Here is an 8,776-nt window from a genome sequence, read left to right as displayed (position 1 = left end):
CCATTTATTCAGCTGAATATTCACTGATGAGTTAAGGGTATGGGATAATGATGGGTTAAGTACCTTCCCCAATAGTACAGCAGCAGTGCCTCAGTGGGGGATCGCACCAGCAAAGTTTTGGCTACAAGCCCTGCTCCTTACCACTATGCTACACTGCCACCATGTTGCTTTTGAAATATAACATTTGCCTTGAAAGGTCTGATCCCCTCAACTGCACAATACTTCCTGTGTCTAGCTAACGGTCAGATAACTGGCGTTTCTGCTGTGGTTCAGGGCAAACACAAGTGGCACATGCATGGCCTGGTACAGGCCTTTCACAATTGAGAATATCAGCTGCACATACTTCATACTGCAAAATCAGAAACCCCGTCCGTTCTGACTTTTGATCAGTTATGGAGTTAATTGACCTGGGCTCTCTCATGCCAAGAAATCTCTATGTTGAGCTGTCTCCAAATTGAACGTGATCATGCGGTTCCTGTTAAATAAATTCTCCTGAATTTTTCATAGCTTCGGAGGCTTTGATCTTGGGATCTGAACGCAGGTCCTCTTTTTAATTCACTCAGGCTGTGTTTGGCTTTGTTGATGGACTGAGCTGCACAGGCGTGTTTTAGTCTCTACCCAGGTGGTCACTGAAATACTAACGGACAAGTCCGCTACACATGACTACGCTTTTGAACTTCATTCGTTGTTCCCATCATATATGCCTGTGAAGAAAAAGTGGGATCTGTTCATTAGTTCAAAATTTCCTTTATTTTTATAATCCTTTCTGACAGGTTTTGGTCATGAGAGTTGATAATAGTTCTCTATACCTTATGGTGTATTTATCAGTATGAAAATCATCTATTTTTGTCATATTTTTCTATATAGCTTTTAATGGGAAACTCCAAGTGAGGCGGTGCCAACCTCTGTTCAGTATTCTAGCTTCAGTGAGAAACTAAGCTAGAAAGACTTTTAAAGAACGTTAGCTCTGAGTAGAGCTACTCCAGACCCAGAGCACTGCCTCTGAGTCTTTCCAAGAAGGGCTACAAACATCAACCGGAGAAGAACCCGGCCTTCTGTTCAAAGATGGACAAACACCTAGGGATACAGCTATGTCTCGCTCCAGCTTGCACAGAAGAGCCAGGCCAGTGATCCAGCCCTGCCCAGCAGGCAGAGTGAGACAAGCCACACACCACTTCCCGCTGGGCCCAGACAAGCAGGGTACCTGAAAAAGACTGAATCTGAAAGACTCTCAGTGGAATTAACTTCTCGTTTTGTTTAACAGCACCTATTCACCACACCAATGTTTAAATTAGATTTCTATTTTTTCTTGTGTATATGTTTGTAAAAGTTTTGTTGTTTTTGTTAGTAAGTTTTATTTGTGTTTATTGCTTGATTACCTGGTAAGTTGACCCTACAAATGCAATGCCCTCTCCCTTCAGATGAATTCCCCATTTGAATATATTCTTTAAATGTTAAGGAAAAAATTCTGAAGCTGTTGGCTCAGTAATTCACTAGAAGGAATAAAAGCCAGAACCCCATTAATTAGCATAGTCCTGCTCACTATTGATCAATGTCTAAATTGATCAAATCTGTCTTCTTGTATTCAAACTAGGCTTTCACTATGAGGGACAAAAATACCATAACAAAGTAAATCACTGATGTCCTTCCTGTCAAGTTTCACCCTGCTAATGTAGTATCCAGCACCTACACTCTGTGCATCACCATAAAAGTATGAAGTGCAACTGCTATATAAATCACTGTGGCATGTCTTCTGTGTTACACAAGAAATGGCTAATAACCTCATCTGTCTATAAAATATATCAACAAGAACAGCAACAAATTACCACAGGTAGCTTAGAAATAGCCCCAGGCAAGTCAGACTGGGGGATCCACACCATTCATGTCACTGAAATTCAAGGGTTTAAATCACTACTGACAGCATGTGCTGCTGTGTTGTCCTCCATACCCCCACTTTGTGGCAGGCTACAAAGGGAATCATGTATTTTTGAGAAAGTAAACATATATGTTCCATGCTAAAAGGGATAAGAATAATTAGTATTGCAAATATTTTCTATAAAATGATACAGTCTGGGTGTGGAGGCTGTACCCAGCAAAACCATGTGTCTGTACACAGCTAATGTGCAAGACAGGATTAGGCTACAATTTTATTTGGTAATGTAAATGTAATAGTAGTTGGAAAAAATTATAAAACAATAGATGACAGACTTTCAGAATGTTCGGTTTACATGTGGCAAGCAGGTGCCCTTAACGGTCCATTAGCTGCAACCCCTTCACCGTCCCTGATTCTGCTCTCTTGGCCAGAATGATGAAGTTTACAGTGCTAAAGCACCTCTAATTGCCCACCGTGGGGAAGCCAAGGCTCTGGTCAGGATGTGTCAAAAATACTGCCTTCCATCATTTATGGCTAGTAATGCATTGCGCCAGTGGGAACTGTCCCGTGATGAAAACCTTTAAAAATGCACTAACAAAAGGAGACCGCTGTTTGCTAATGGTGTAGAATAAATTAAAGTTGTAGTGTCTCATGGTTTTTGTTAGCTGTCAGCTAACAGCCTGATCGTTTTTCAGATGCGATAAACGTTATGGAAGAATATAACCAGCCCATTGTCACTTCAAGTCCACAACTGCTTAGAACTGAACTCACTGCTGCAACCCTATTTTCCCTCCCAACCGCTACTCTCTGTTACTGAACGGCACTGGGTGGTCCAATTGCATCGCAACATAAAATCACTATCTAGGACTTTCTCTGCCGTTGTCCCCCGATGGTGGAATGGACTTCCACACTTCATCTGCACTGCCAAGTCCCTTTCTATCTTCAAGAAACATCTGAAGACACAGCTCTTCCACTCTCACCTGAGCACCTGAAACACTACCCCCTAAAGAAAGTTCTCATGTCTCAAACTGTCTCCCACTAAACTATTAAATATAATTGTATTAAAAAATGTAATATAATGGTTTAACACACTCGTTAGCTTTATCTGCTAGTTTTTACCTTGCCTGGCCAATCTCTGAAACCTGATCAGGCAGTGCTTCAAATATTGTTGATTCTGTATGGCTTTTTGTTTGTGTTGCAACGTACCTCACGTGTAAGTCACTTTTCATAAAAGCAACTGCCAAGTGAATAAATGTAAAGTTTAAATGTAGAAAGGCCAAGCCGGTGTATGGACTAAATATCACTATAAACCATCCATGTCAAAACACACCCACACAACAGTATATTACTGTTGAGTTTCTGTTTTAATGATACCTGTATCACCACTCCAGCAATTCCAGAGCACACATCAAACTTTTAGTTACAAAACATTTGCATACATTTTCATTTTAAATGCAACTCCTCCTACTGAAAGGTAGTGATTTATAATATATTAGGTGTTGAAATATTAAACATCTATGGCAGGGGAGTTTGTTAAAAGCCTGTGTCTGCTGCAACCCCTTTCAGGTCTGCCTTGAACATGCATGCAAGGATTTTTAGAGTGGGACATAGGGGCTGAAGCTGAGTAGAGCCTTTTATTTCAGTAAAAATGTAGATGTACCTCTCAGATTAACTATTAAATGTCTGTCTCTTATCATTTCCATCACATACATGAAAAGGAACGTATAATACATGATTCGAGCTTTAAAAAAAGGAAAGTACAAATGCTTTGGAGCTGGTGTTTGGGGAAAAGACGATAGCAAAAGGCATTGTAACAGTTGACTACAATTTGAACACTCATAGAGCCAAAAAGTAAGGGCTTCAGCTACGATCACTCAAATTTGCAGCCCCTGTGCCTCACCTGTCTTGTCATCCAGCCTCCACCTGCCCCACACTGCTTTGTGTTACCCTATAACAGAAACACACAAGAAGCTGTGAAGACCCTCTTACGTTACACTGGCACATGATGATATACACTTGGATTCATTCATCATAGCACCTGTTGTTGATCTTTAAATCTGATTATGAGAAAGATAGCCGACACTTTTCATGAAACAACAGAACAGTTATAGGAAATATTCAAACAACAATAATTTATAAAATTACACTAAATTAAATTAAAACAAGCAAAAAACAAACCAGCCTGAGACCACAATGAACTGCTGAAAAAAGTGAACTCCTTGGGCCAATTAAGCAGGTGGTGGTACAAGATACAAAGACAGACAGACAATTACAAATTGACAATTAACCTGTGAGGATGAAACAGACATGAGATCAGTTCTAAACAAATTAACAATTTGAAAGACACCCTGAAGAAATTTGCCAAACATAACAAGTCAGCAGTTAACTGTTTTGGACAACAGGTGAAGGTTCTTCTTCACATTGATAGTTTGTATATTACTTACTGCCAACATGATGCCACCATGATTTAGCATCAGACTGCTGTTTCACAGCTGCAAGGAGTTACTGTATATCTCTTTCGAAGCTGTGTTGAGTACCTTGCCCAAAGGGGCAGTGTCAGTGCAAATCTGAACCTACAGCTTTATAGCAACATGACAAGATGAAGTTGCCAAATCACGAGACTACACGCCCATACTCACTTAGCAGTAGATTAGGAATTGCTGAAAGTGAAAATTGCTGGAGTGAAAGACATATGTTTAACATCATAAAGAATGTGTGTGTACGTATGTGTGTGTGTGTGTTGAGGGGGCATTAATTTAAAGACATTTTCTGTTGTTTCTATTGTGTCAAAATGAGCAGCATATTAAATATAGAAAACACTGGTCAGTTTAATATTGGCCTCATTCTGTGCTGATTTTTCTTTGTTTACTCATTTTACTTCGAACAGATTTAGAGAAGACAATGTTAATAATCCTGTTGAAACAAACATCATAGTAACAACGACAATAGTATTCACAGTAGACATATCAGTTTCAGTGCTTCTCTTGGACACAAGAATCATGATGGGTGTATGGACTTACTGCGATAGTTAATGGTTTTTATGTACCTGCACACTAATATTTGTTTGTAGCATTTGACAATACTTACAGCAAATCCACAAAAAAACGTACCACTTCACCATAACATTGTGCATGTCTCCTTTCTCCACTGCAGCACAATAGAATTTCTGGAAAACAGTGTGGTTCACACTCTCACTTGTGGGACTGGACCTTTATGCCGAAATGCAAAACAGTTGATGCATGTAAACTTTGAGTTAAGCACAGAATTAGCAAATGCTAGTATAAAGTATGAATACATTATGTCCGTGGTCACATCTAAATGTCATCTAATGTTACAGGCAACTGTCTAAAAAATAAGAAGTGCTAGAGTGACATCCTGACAGCAGAGCAGTGCACAGCTATAATATTTTTTTTAATAAAATGGGACTCTTTTAGTGTGTGAACTATTAATAGCTTTAGTAGGCAGATGGTGAGAAGGTTTCATTTGTCTGTCCTTTCCTTTTTATCTAGGAGGCTGACCATTATTATATATAATGCTGTTAAATAGTAATTATCAACTTTCCTCCTGCAAATATGAAGCTGTACCAGCAAATTATCTATGTATTGATTAGAGACTTCACCAGGAATATAGTCACATTCATGACAGATACTCGGTCCAACACAGTCTCCATCTTGGATAATTGTTGTAGGATGAGCATTCAATCCCCAAACACCGATGGCAGTAGCATAACTCTAAACACTAGACTTTTTTTCACTGTGCAGAAAAGCTACATCTTTAAAAATCTTTAAGATTACTGTGTTGACTTCTTCTGTATTCATGCCACTGTATATTTTTCACTGTGTGCTATAAACGGAAGCTCAATTCCTAAGTACATGTTTTTTTTTGTTTGTTTTTTTTTTCACTGTTGCACTGTAACATCAAGACGTATGTAACCAAAGAGACTTTTTTTTAGCTCAACATTACCATTTCTACAAATGCGCTCATTTGCATCAGAGTTAACTTGTCTGCTATCGTTACAATATACATCACACGAGAGAGGAGTTTATGAGCTTTCTGCTGGTGTACCAACTATGAAGGCAGAATAAATCATGTTCTGCTTAGAGTTTTGTGAGTACACAGCCTCTAATAGTCAGACAATCTGCTGTGAGTGGAGTGGGTTGTCAATCATTACTAACCATGTATATGAATGAGAAGTTCATTTCTGCCTCACAAAAGTTTTCTGCCTCTTTGAAGTGGGGAATTACTATAAGATATTATTTAAACAAAAATGTTCACCTAGGTACCTGTCAGTGTATAGCAACGCCATGCACTTATCCGAAAACGAGCAAATTCATCAGAGAATGGACTGAGACCATCCAAAACATCCATATGGCTATCTGAAGCTTGCCACATGAGGCCAGTTGCTCATGATCTATGGAGAGAAAGTTCAGACTATACAGACTGTGGGCTCAAGTGTTGGCACTTTCGCTAAGTCTGGCTGTCGAACAAGCCTCGTGGAAGTGCTGCTACTAACACCCAGTGAAACTATCCCATACCTCTGCTTTCCACATGAGCAAGTATTGGGTGCTAGACGTGTGAAGAAGTGTGAAACTGGGGTGTACACTGCTTTCTAGAGACGTGTGGAGCTATGCTAGTATCAAGAGAACTGTCGGTCCATGGGAGATGCATTTAGATGCTCTAATTGTTTTCTAACATTTCCAGTTGAACCATTTTATGGAAAACTCTTTTGTCCTCCCACATGCAGCTGTGGGATAGTATACCAAATAGTATACCACACTGTGGAAAAAGAGGGTATCATCAATGGTCCTGAAAACCAGAGACATTGCAGGTCTCGCTGTATGTGTTTGTGTGTGTGTGTGTGTGTGTGTGTGTGTGCACGCACGCTGTTGCCATTTCTACAGTTTACTGTTAGTTGTTCAACCAGCACTGCACATATAATGTACATTCCCACCTCTGAAAATATGTCATCATCTTCCCAGTAAAATCCAATTAAATGCTGTTTTAAAATTAATTTAAGAGATTTAAACACAAAAATACAAATTGCTAGCCATATATACAAAAGGCCGTCTGTTAAGCAAACACAGGCATGCATTCAGGTTAAAAGTTATTTAGCTATCTGAATTTACACTAAAAGTATAAGCAAAAAAATATATATTCTTGGATAGACACCTAAGGCAGGGTGAATACTGTAATAACTGACTTGAAACAAGAGAGGCCCACCGACTGAGGTCATAATCGTAACTAGGCAAGGAGAGTGGTCTGCATCAAGTGAAGTCACATGCACAAGATATAACAATTAATGTGATTATTACCATTTTTGCAAATAACACACTAGTTTGATTAAGATGTTTACATGTCTCTACAAAAAGAGGTGTTAACCAAATAGTTCCATAAAGCGTAAACTGCCTTGCTAATCTTCCCTAGCCTGTTCCATCCTGCCACTTTCATTCAGGTAGCGTAGCTATAGCTGTAAGTGCCTGCTACATTGCCACAGGTCTCTTACTTCAGCAAAAAGAAGTTGGCTTATGCTGGCCCCACACTAGAGGATAATTGGCCCGATTCTGGGTCCAATGCGCCCCTACCAACGATCTTGTTCCCAAGTCGGGGCTGGTCGGAACCGATTGTCTGGCCAAATGATCCTGTAGTGTGAGGGGTTTACAGACGTAATCTTATGCTGGGTTCAGAGTACACAAGTACCTGAGACCAAGCCTAAGGCAACAGTGGCAAGGAAAAACTCCCTATCAGGAAGAAACCTTGAGCAGAACCCGGCTCAGAGGGGGAGCCCACTGGGCAGATAGAGTTAAAGACAAGTTATACAATGTACTTTAAGACATTTAAGATTGATAGACAATAGTAATTAACAGCAGAGTGATTATAAGAATGTCTCCTATGATGTCCAGTTCTTGGAACGCAGTTGGCTTTGATGGGCAGGGCAGCGAGGTAGCAGGACTGGAAAACGGGATGAGACGCTTGGGCTATAGCTCCGGACAGGAGCCTGGAGCAGGGATAGGAAGCAAACAGTAAACAGCGATTAGTGGATGATAAGAATGGTAGGGATGTAGAACAGAGAGGCAGGAGAGGAGGGGCAGTGAAAAAGGTGCCAGTGTGCAACAAGGAAAAAACCCCGGCAGGCTAACATTATGGCAGCATACCTAGGGGACGGGAGGCAAGGGACCGGCATAGTCATGAAGGTGACCCTATTTCTAATTTCCATGTTTGCACAGAGCACTCTGTCATCCTATTGGTCAACTTCAGGACACGTCTTGGGAGATTCTCAAAAAACTGACATGCTAGACTTTTTGTCGGGGTGTCGTGGGGCGTCCCAGACGCCAAATCGCTGTTCGTCGATTATGTCACATTACAAGACCCGTTCGTCATTCGGCGTTGTTCCCAATGTTCACAATCGGGCCCAACGCTGGAAATTTGTCGGGTACGATAAAATCGTGTCAAAATCGGGCTGAAATCGTGTAGTCTGAATCCGGAATTAGTGTTACCGACTTGATCGGAGTATCTCCGATTTCGAATCGTAAATATCAAACACATTTGATATTTACGACTTGAAATCCTGTAGTGTGGAAGGAACAGCAATGGAATCTTGAGCAGAAAACCGCAATAGCCAATGACAGCGAGCTGACCAGGAAGCGTCACCAACCCAGCAATTGACAGATAACCTTTGTACAAGCCCAGAGCACAATAATATTAATACAGAACAGCATCTCCATGGCAGGGGAAGGTCAGAGAATGTATAAAAATGACTACATTTCTAATGATCATAGGTTTCACTCTCTCCTCCACCTGTGTACAAATAAGACATAGCTTGCAGCAGTAACTTGCACAAGCCCCGTTTGAGACTAACAATAAAACTTTATTTCCAACTCAACTCCAGCTCGCGCTGCAAAATGT

This window comes from Megalops cyprinoides, chromosome 9 (assembly GCF_013368585.1).
Source record: "Megalops cyprinoides isolate fMegCyp1 chromosome 9, fMegCyp1.pri, whole genome shotgun sequence".
In the NCBI taxonomy this organism is placed as follows: domain Eukaryota; kingdom Metazoa; phylum Chordata; class Actinopteri; order Elopiformes; family Megalopidae; genus Megalops; species Megalops cyprinoides.
Note: the sequence above shows the minus strand (reverse complement) of the source record.